We start from the raw sequence: 8696 nt of genomic DNA on the forward strand, positions 1-8696 counted from the left end.
TCTCACAATAAACTAGCTTGTCTGCATACATTAAATATCAACATTCATTCTTGTTTCTCCATATGCCAACTCAGCTGTCAATGTAGAGCATATATAGTACACTCTTAAACCCTAGTATTCAGAGATCTTGATCTAGAAAATTCACAGTGTCTGTGTGGTCTTGAAAGTAGTTGAGTATAACAGTTACTTTATTCACTACATTCCCAGAACCTATAAATCAGTTAACTCACTGAAATATGTATTTGTAACAATATTTAGAGAAAGTCTGGGTATTTTTAGTCATGAAATCTAACTAGGGTGTAAAATTCAGACTTCTGGCAGCAGAACATGGTGGCTCGAAACAGTGAGAACCCTATTGCTTTTTAAAAACCATTTTTGTAAATCATATTCCACATTTATTTTAGCTTTCAATATGTCCCTTTTTTAATAAGTAAACAGGAGATATCATTGCTCTCATGCTGCCATGTACGTACCACATAGAAACATAAGTTTATATTTTCATATGGTTGTTTATTCACCAAGGATACTAAAGGGAGGACTTTTTCTTCCATTCAACACCTTGATCATTAGAGTCCCAGTATTAAATCCTTCAACCACCCCCCCCTCCCCAGAAAAAAAGTTGTGAAATTTAACTAAATGGGAAAATGCATTTTTATTTACTTTTTTTTGTATCCATCAGAGACTATATATATATAGTTATATATACATATATGGTTATATATATATAGTTATATATAGTTACCTGCTTGCTTGCTTGATTAATTGATAATGGCCAAGTTTAGTTATGGGAGGAAGTCCATTTCAATGACTGATTCCCTTACTTTCCTCACCTTCCCCAAACTCACTCCAATCCTATTGGGGGAAAAAAATCTCATAAGAGGGAATACTGAAATGGGGATATCACAATGAATATCAATGACAAAGTTAAGCATATCAATGCCACAATAATGCCTATTCAAAGTAAAGAAAATCTGGTGTACCATAAATTGTGTGGTCATCATTGTGAAATGAATAATTCTCAATCAAATTCCTTGATAAACTAGTTTGTATGAATATATCTAAATTTTTCAATCTAATGTGATGATAAAGATAATTGATGGAGAAACTAGCGTGCTCCATTGGTATACCCTTAAGATAGCAAGAGAAATTAAGGCAGGTCCACAGTACATTGGGGCAGACCCTCAGAATATACCTTTTGAGAGGATATAGACAAAAGCTGCACAGGATTTGCAGTCATGGGAGGATTTCATCTCATCACTGAATAGAACTCCTAAATCCATAATAACACAGAAAACCATTTGAATATTTAAATACTGAAGTATATTTATTCATGTTAAAACTAGATCTCTCTGAATGAGGAGGGTAGCCCTTAAATGACCTAAATTTAAACACCCTTTTTTAAAAACCATGTCAATTGGGCAATAGTTCTCATGTCCCTCTCTTGAATATAACCTGAAATTAGATATCATATGAAGTAATTCTCTAAGTATTTGTGATTCTGATTCAATACCATACATCCTGAAACTGAGATGTAGATACTTCTCTCCTAGGGAAATCCCACCTCCCTCATCACCCCCAAATCACCTTAGTTTTGTGTATGTGTATATGTGTGTACATAAACACACATATTTATACTAATATAGACACACAACACATATATATACATACATACACACAAATATACACATATTGCTATTTATCATCTATCTATCTATTCTAAACTTGTTATTCCTTAGATGTGCATATTGCTTCCCTGTAGTTTCAAATTGTGAGTTGGTTAAGTTGTGATCTTGCAATGAATTCTATCAATCAGATTGTCATTAACAAAAAAAGTCTCCATCTAAACAAAATTGCTATGCATTATATTCAGGTACATGCTTAGTGAAGGAAGCTAATGCCTGCATTCTTACACTTAGGGTAACAGCTGACAGCTTTAATCACTGTACCCTCACTTCACTTTTCAATGTCAGAAACCACCTCCAGAGGTCTCATCATAACAAAATATTACTTAGCTTGCAAATGAAATTCTCTAAATTATATCACTTGATGTATATGCATATATATACACACACACACACATACACGCAGATGTATGTATATATGTACTGTATGTGAGCCAAAATGGCTAGCACTTTTTTCATAGAAAAGAGACATTTGCAAAGGAGAGTAAGATTAATGAAATAGGCTTTCAAAAGTGAAATGAGGTCATATGTTACCTATTTTTCCTAACATGACATTGAGGTTTTAGATATAGAATGTGCTATCATCCTTTAACCCTGAATAGACCTTAGATTTTGCCCAAGGGTATCCAGGACACAGCAATTGTGAAATTTTCTCATCCAATGTCTTTGGAAGCCATTGTGGCAGCTGCATCCCTAGAGTTAAGGGAATCCTACCTTTCCCTTTCTGTTACACTTCCTTTTCCAATTATGGTTACTGGTCACCATGGAGGAGAAAGGAATCTTACCTTTGTACTAAATTAGTTGCTTGAATGTTCATATGCACCCAACAGTCTTCTTAAGTCACCATAAAATCTCAAAATGGCCATGAGTTAAGCCAAGGGGCCTAGCAGTATATAAGGCCTTGAAGAAAAGGATATCCCCAGGGAAAGTATAATGACATATAATAGAAACTTAAACAAATACTTATAAAGCTGCATTAAATAGACCATATTTTCTTTACTGTTTTCCCTTCTTGTCCTGTAACATTTTATTTTTGGTTAACCCTATCATCATTTTGTAAAAAGGAAATTACTTTATTCCCAGGAGATAAGACCAAATCATCACCCTGTATAGACCCAATCTCTAAGCATAATGGTAACATGGGGAATGGACATTTTACCCATCTCTAAACCTTACTTCAAGTGAAAAAAAATGACTAAAATATGTGGGAAAATGTTGTCTTTTTCTTACAAGTGTTCTTAAAGTAGGGTTATGATGTTTTGTTTTTTTTGTTTTTGTTTTTTTTTAATGTATGAGGTATTTTATTTTTCTGTTACATGTAAAGATAGTTATCAACTTTTGTTTATACATGCTTTTACAATTTCAGATTTTTCTCCCTCCCTCCCCTCCCGCCCCCCCCCCTCCCCTAGACAGCAGGTAATCTGATATAGGTTATTCTATATATCTCTATACATATACATATATATATATATACACACACATATATATACACATAATAACATTAATCCTATTACTGCATTAATCCTGTTACAAGAGAAAGAATCAGAGCAGTGATGCAAAACCTCAAAATAGAAAAAAAAAAAAAACAGCACCCAAACCAAAAGAAATAATATGGTTCAATCAGCATCTATACTCCACAGTTCTTTCTTTCTTTTTTTTTCTTGGATTTGGAGATCCTCTTCTATCATGAGTTCCCTGGAACTCTTCTGTACCATTGCATTGGTGAGAAGAATATAGTCCATCACAGTAGGTCAACACTCAATGTTGATGATACTGTGTACAATGTTCTTCTGGTTCTAGCTCATCTCACTCATAATGCTGTTTTGTTTTGTTGGGTTTTTTCTTTAGTTTTGATAAAGCCATTTTCAACATAATTAGTTTTACATTCTAATTCTTTAGATCTATTTTTTTCATTTGAAAACATTCTTCTCAATCCTTCTGCAAAGAATTTAGCTAGACTGACAAAGAGATCCATCACATGAAACATAGGTATGCTGTCAAAATTTGATGTATTCTTTAAGAAGAGACAATATATTAATCTGGGCTCCATGGGTTATGTATTTAACTTGTTTTTATTTTTTATTTACCTTTGTGCTTTGCCGTCCATATTGCCTTTTTAAATGCATAAAAGGTGAAATCATTTCATTATTTTTTGTCCTCAATTAATAACATACATCACTGAATCATAGAATTGTAAGGACTATACTGGCTATCTACTCAAACCTATACCTGAAAAAGATCCCCAATTTCAGCTTCCACTACATTTTTCACCAACTACACATGCTTTAGAACTTCTTTGGAATTCTTTTTCATGCTTATCTTCACCCCAAAATTCCTCATCATTGGGGAAAACTCATTATCTTGCATGAATGAAATCAGCCTTGGTACCCATAACTCATTTGTAGTCTCTACTACTCTGATTGGCCCCTCTGATTGGACGGCAGAGCCAGGGATGCCCAGCTATCCATTTATGCAGGGCCTATGAGAATTGGAGTGACGACCCCTGCTGGAGAGATACTGTAGAAAGCTCCGCCATGAGGAGACGCATCTGAGGACAAGCCATGTGGCTTGGAAGGGTCAGTTCCCTGGCATCAGGAAGTGACATTTGCTCATGGGTACTGTCGATCAAAGCTACCAGCCAATTAGCTTGGATCTGTGTGTGTGTAGACAGGCTGTTTCCGTTTTTGCAAGAGGCTTGTGGGAGGAAGAAGGGGTGAGGTGTTTGCTCTCTTTTTCCCAGGACCTCTGGTGGAGTGGAGCTGAGATGCTGGCTCTGTTAGGTAGATAGATGAAGGCATCTAGGCTTCTTTTTCTCTCCTCACCAAATTCTTATACTTCTTAATAAATGCTTAAAAGTCTAAACTCTTGCTAAAGCTTCTAATTTTATTGGTGACCACTCATTAGATTTTTGTGTGTGAGTGTGTGGGGGGGCAATGGGGGTTAAGTGACCTTGCCCAGGGTCACACAGCTAGCAAGCATCAAGTGTCTGAGGCCAGATTTGAACTCAGGTCCTCCTGAATCCAGGGCCGGTGCTTTATCCACCGCGCCACCTAGCTGCCCCCACTCATTAGATTTTTAGACAGTCTAACTAGAATTACAGACAGCAACTTTTCAGCTCCTGCTCAGTCTGCCCAAGAGATGGATACTTTCTGCCCTATATGTTAATAATGTTTTATACAAGTAATATAATTCCAAGATTAAAAGGAAAAAAATTTATATTGAAATAGTTATCAAAATTTAAGAAAAAAAATTCACAGACTCCACATTAAGAATCCCTGTAAGAAATAGAAAGCATTTTCTCATTCATTTTAGTTATTTTTCACTTGAAGTGGGTTGGTTAGAAATGGATACAATGTGTACTCCCCATGGAATTTCGTGCTCAGAGACCAGTGTCACACAGTGTCTTCACTCATCTTTCTGTGGGAAACAGAAACAAAAACAAAAGAAATCTTTTTTTTACCAAAAAAAAAAATTGCCAAGGTGGGGAAAAATAAATATACTAGAGGACAAAAAGGGGGAATAGAGAAAAATATATTCTATTTAATTTCATTCAGTAAGTATTTTTAAGCTCCTCTTATGTGTTGGTCACTGTGCTGGGGGTGTAAAGACAAAAACAGCAATATTCCTTGCTTTCAACATCTTCTACTGTGATACCTCTCTGGGCTAAATAACGTCTATCTCAGAATTCCATAGGGACTTGTCAGCATCTAGTGTTATGCAATGTTGAAATTCCTTTCTCATCCTGTAGTGATCAATGACCATTCTACTGAAAAGGGAAGTGGGACATGGTGGATGAGGTGAGGATTCCTTTGTTTCCAGGCAATAGACACTGAAATGGCATCCAGGGACACTAGATGGGAATTTATTTCTGCTGTGCTCTGCTATCCTCAGGGAACATCAAACTCCATATTTAGTTATTGGATGACATTGGATAATATGCTTTAACATGAAGCCACATTCTATCCCACCCCCACCACTTCCCCCACCACTGCCTTTTAGCTTCATTTCATGTGTTGTCCTTCCTCAAATAGATGGAAAGCTCCTTGAGAGCAGAAATATCCTTCTTTGTATTTGTATTTAAATCCATAGCAAATACTTAGCACAGTGCCTGGCACTTAATAGGCATTAATGTTTATTGATCTGGGGGCAGCTAGGTGGCACAGTGGATAAAGCACCCGGCCCTGGATTCAGGAGAGCCTGAGTGCAAATCCAGCCTCAGACACTTGACACTTACTAGCTGTGTGACCCTGGGCAAGTCACTTAACCTCCATGGCCCTGCAAAAAAAATGATTATTGATCATCAACCAGAAATCTTTGCTGCTTGAAGAATCCAGTTAGGAAGAACTGACTAGTTCTAAGACAGCCTTTACAATTTGGGATAACTCTGAAAGAATTTTATTGTGCGAATCCAAAATGTGCCTACTCCATTTTCCACCAGGACTTCATAAATTCTTATGCTCTGGGCAAGCACAACAAGAGTAATCATTCTTCTACATGACAACCCTTGAAAGGCAGGGAGATAGCTAGCACATCCTAGGAACTAAGAATGAACAAAGAAAATTAGTTTTCTTGAGACAAATGTTGAGTCTTATGAACTAATAGTAATAAAACTAGATGAAGAGAGAGAATGATGAAACTATGAAGTTTTTCTTTAACATTACCCAATTAATATGCATTTCTCATATGCCATCTGTAAGAACTTTAGTAGAACTGAAGCGTTCTAGATGCACAGACAAATCAGACTAAAAACTCATGGATCTTTGTTTGCAGTAATTTCAGTTGGATCTGACTCTGCAACTCCATCTAAGGTTTTTTTGGTTTTGTTTTTGATTTTGTTTTGTTTTGGCAAAGAAATTGAAGTGGTTTGTCATTCCCTCTCTAGCTCATTTTATGGATGAGGAAACTGAGGCAAACAGGGTTAAGTGACTTGTCCAAGGTCATACTGCTAGAATGTGTCTGAGACCGGATTTGAACTTGAGAAGAAGAGTGTTCCTGACACTAGGCCCAGCACTCTATCCACTGTGCCACCTACCTGGAAACCCACAATTCAGGGTACTACTAAAAGTTCCAAAAACTGAATTTGATCCAAGTGGTAATCAAAAATGTATTATCTCTGCAGGCTAACTATTCACTGAGTTTAAATTAAAGAATCTCCATATGTACATGTGTGTGGGGGGGGAGGGGTTGTGTGTGTATGTATATGTATATATGTATATGTATATATATTTGTGTGTGTATGTGTATATATATATGTATGTTATATATCTATATGTGTGTGTGTATATATAATATATTGTGTGTGTATATATATATATATATATATATATATATATATATATATATATATATGTGTGTGTGTGTGTGTATATATATATATATATGTGTGTGTGTGTATATATATATATATCCCCAAGGAATTCAGAGGGATTTAATTCATTTGTCTCACAACCTCACAAGAGCCAAGGGGAAACTAAGATAAAAAAATACAACTCAAGATAGGGAAGGGAAGAGGTAATATGCCATGGACATGGGAAAGTCGGGAGAGGCCCAGACAGGAGGATGGGAAGAAAAAGGAAGGCTGCTTCCAAGGGGACAACCCCCCCCTCCAGTAGTGTTTAACTCCCCTCACCCCCATGATGGGAGTCACATCTCATCATCTTCCAGTCCGTAATCCTCCTATGGGAAGTCCCCCATGGTCATGGCATGTGGTTTGACAAAGGTGCCATGCTTGCTCTGGCAATCAAAGTATTGCTTGCCATTCACACTTTCATCATGCTTCCCCAGTGGTTCACTGTAGTGAATACCAACCCAGTAGCCAGGCTTGAAATCTGTGAGTCCCCCACACATGAGAGTGCCCCGCTTGGTGGGCTGGCCCGACGCCTGCACCTGGTAGCAGCTCCCCACCCCCATGGCCTGGGCTTGGGCCTGGTTCTCCTCCTCTGCCAGTCGCTGGGCCTCCCGCAACTTCTGCTCCTCCTCAATGAAACTTCATAGCCTGCCATTCCAATGTTACACACATTTGGGATTTCAATAAGTTTCTGAATTTATCTCAGATTACAATAAACTGCACCCAGACAAGAATATTTGCAAGTCGCCAAAGAAAGATCTTATTTTTTAGTTTTGTATTTACTCACTGTTCTGATCTCTTGTAATGCCTAAATGGATTCTATGAGTTAAAATTCTACCCATCTTTTAAAACTTCTACTGTCACTTTTCTTTTTCAGTGACCCCTCCTTCACTATACCTAGTAGTTAATAAATTTCTCGCTTGTAATTCATATGACTTAGGGGTTGCTATGTGGTACAGTGGATAAAGCACTGGCCCTGGATTCAGGAGGACCTGAGTTCAAATCTTGCCTCAAACACTTGACACTTACTAGCTCTGTGACCCTAGGCAAGTCACTTAGCCCTCATTGCCCCATTTAAAAAAAAACACAACATATGACTCTTTGTACCTCTATTAGCTTTGTGTATAGTGGTGGGGATGAGGAAAGTTGTGCAAGGTAAATAGGACCTATCTTATTATTTCACTAATGTAGGGAACTTTTAATTGTATGCCACATAAAAAGTGTGTGATGAAGGTGGGGATCAACTCAGGTCTTCCTGATTCTTAGTGCAACTCTAATTGTACTGGGACATATTCCCTGTTATATTTTATCAAATTGAATGTTATTTTATATTTCTTGTATTATTTTTTATTAAAAGCATTCACTCATCAAACATTTATTAAGCACTTACTGTAGACTAGGTCAGAGGTATCAAACACACAGGTCACAACACTCCTGTTGAAACCAGATAAAATGTAATTAGGAGATATTTAATAAAAAAATGAAAACAACAAATCATGGATACTATTACATTCTAAATCTAAGTCACTATGCAGACCCTTCTGTATAGTTTAGTGGCCCTCTTTTTCCTATTTTGGTTTGACACCATTGTTCTAGGGTTATTGTTTTTGTTGTTTCATTTTTGCTAAGCTTTATAAATTGTTAAAAATGAAAGAACAATCTCTGCC

This window comes from Dromiciops gliroides, chromosome 4 (genome assembly GCF_019393635.1).
Source record: "Dromiciops gliroides isolate mDroGli1 chromosome 4, mDroGli1.pri, whole genome shotgun sequence".
Lineage (NCBI taxonomy): Eukaryota > Metazoa > Chordata > Mammalia > Microbiotheria > Microbiotheriidae > Dromiciops > Dromiciops gliroides.